Below are 2,563 nucleotides of genomic sequence, written 5' to 3'. Positions count from 1 at the left end.
TCCGCATTTTCTCCCTAAGGTGGTATCAGCGTTTCACCTGAACCAACCTATTGTGGTGCCTGCGGCCACTGGCGACTTGGAGGACTCCAAGTTGTTGGACGTTGTCAGAGCCTTAAAAATATACATTTCAAGGACGGCTGAAGTCAGAAAATCTGACTCGCTGTTGATACTATATGCACCCAACAAGTTGGGTGCCCCTGCTTCTAAGCAGACGATTGCTCGTTGGATTTGTAACACAATTCAACTTGCTCATTCTGTGGCAGGCCTGCCACAGCCTAAATCTGTTAAGGCCCATTCCACAAGGAAGGTGGGCTCATCTTGGGCGGCTGCCCGAGGGGTCTCGGCATTACAATTCTGCCGAGCAGCTACGTGGTCGGGGGAAAACACGTTTGTAAAATTCTACAAATTTGATACCCTGGCAAAAGAGGACTTGGAATTCTCTCATTCGGTGCTGCAGAGTCATCCGCACTCTCCCGCCCGTTTGGGAGCTTTGGTATAATCCCCATGGTCCTTTCAGGAACCCCAGCATCCACTTAGGACGATAGAGAAAATAAGAATTTACTTACCGATAATTCTATTTCTCGGAGTCCGTAGTGGATGCTGGGCGCCCATCCCAAGTGCGGATTATCTGCAATACTGTACATAGTTATTGTTAACAAATTCGGGTTATATTGTTAAGGAGCCATCTTTAAGAGGCTCTTTCTGTTATCATACTGTTAACTGGGTTTAGATCACAAGTTGTACGGTGTGATTGGTGTGGCTGGTATGAGTCTTACCCGGGATTCAAATTGCCTCCCTTATTGTGTACGCTCGTCCGGGCACAGTACCTAACTGGAGTCTGGAGGAGGGTCATAGGGGGAGGAGCCAGTGCACACCACCTGATCTGGTAAAAGCTTTACTTTTTTGTGCCCTGTCTCCTGCGGAGCCGCTATCCCCCCCCCCCCATGGTCCTTTCAGGAACCCCAGCATCCACTACGGACTCCGAGAAATAGAATTATCGGTAAGTAAATTCTTATTTTTAGGGTTTTTTGAAAAAAACACCCGAATCCAAAACACACCCGAATCCGACAAAAAAAATTCGGTGAGGTTTTGCCAAAACGCGTTCGAACCCAAAACACGGCCGCGGAACCGAACCCAAAACCAAAACACAAAACCCGAAAATTTCCGGTGCTCATCACTACTCTCAAGTGGGTGAGATTACATACCGGTTTCATTTACAAAAAGTTACGACTGTTTTCATGTTTTTGACTTATTAATATCCCTTTCAGACTGCACAAATAACCCGATATTGACCTAGTATATTGACGGGTCAATGCAGGTCGCTGTGCGGTATGAACGGATCACTCCCAAATTCCCGGGTCGCCTGACCCAGTAATTCAACCCGGGAATAAAGAGGGGTTATTCCCAGGTTATTACCGGGTCAGTGTTAACGGGTTACCTGGGTCAATGCGACCCGGTACCCGTTCACAGCATAGGGAGAGGTGGCGCGGAGATGATCTCATCTTCCAGCGTCGCCTCCACACCTGCCCTCGATGTCGCCGCGGCCCCCACCACCGATGGCAAATTGCCAGGTCGGGAAGCCAGTTCTCAGGGTCCAATGCCGGGAAGAACCCGTTTCCAATTTCTAGGTGTGACCCGGCATTTGTGATCTGAAAGCAATATAAAATACAATTTCCATATCAATCTTACGGCGGGATGTAATGAAGTCCGAGTTCTGACTTGATTGCATCCTGCTCTTTGAATGTCTACACAAGTTTAAAAAATTATATTTTTAATTTTTCATTTGCTAATTAAAACATATTTAGTCCTTCCCTTAGCAAAGATTCCTCCTCCTTTTATAGGTGGTCATTCCGAGTTGTTCGCTCGGTAATTTTCTTCGCATCGCAGCGATTTTCCGCTAATTGCGCATGCGCAATGTTCGCACTGCGACTGCGCCAAGTAAATTTGCTAAGAAGTTTGGTATTTTACTCACGGCATTACGAGGTTTTTTCTTCGTTCTGGTGATCGTAATGTGATTGACAGGAAGTGGGTGTTTCTGGGCGGAAACTGGCCATTTTATGGGAGTGTGTGAAAAAACGCTACCGTTTCTGGGAAAAACGCGGGAGTGGCTGGAGAAACGGAGGAGTGTCTGGGCGAACGCTGGGTGTGTTTGTGACATCAAACCAGGAACGAAACTGACTGAACTGATCGCAGTGGCAGAGTAAGTCCCGAGCTACTCAGAAACTGCAAAGAAATTTCTATTCGCAATTTTGAGAATCTTTCGTTCGCAATTTTGCTAAGCTAAGATTCACTCCCAGTAGGCGGCGGCTTAGCGTGTGCAATGCTGCTAAAAGCAGCTTGCGAGCGAACAACTCGGAATGAGGGCCATACAGTGAATGGGGTAAATACACTAAACATCAGTATTGGTTGATTTTTAAATTGATTAAACCAGGTAAACATCGATGTGTTATGTTTCAGGTTCTAAATTACACATTCAGTAACAACCAATTTTTTACATTGTTTTTAAAATACAATTTAAAAAATCATGTTAGTAAATATGCAATTTAGACCCTGAAATACAAAT

The sequence above is a fragment of the Pseudophryne corroboree genome, chromosome 1 (assembly GCF_028390025.1).
Source record: "Pseudophryne corroboree isolate aPseCor3 chromosome 1, aPseCor3.hap2, whole genome shotgun sequence".
Lineage (NCBI taxonomy): Eukaryota > Metazoa > Chordata > Amphibia > Anura > Myobatrachidae > Pseudophryne > Pseudophryne corroboree.
Note: the sequence above shows the minus strand (reverse complement) of the source record.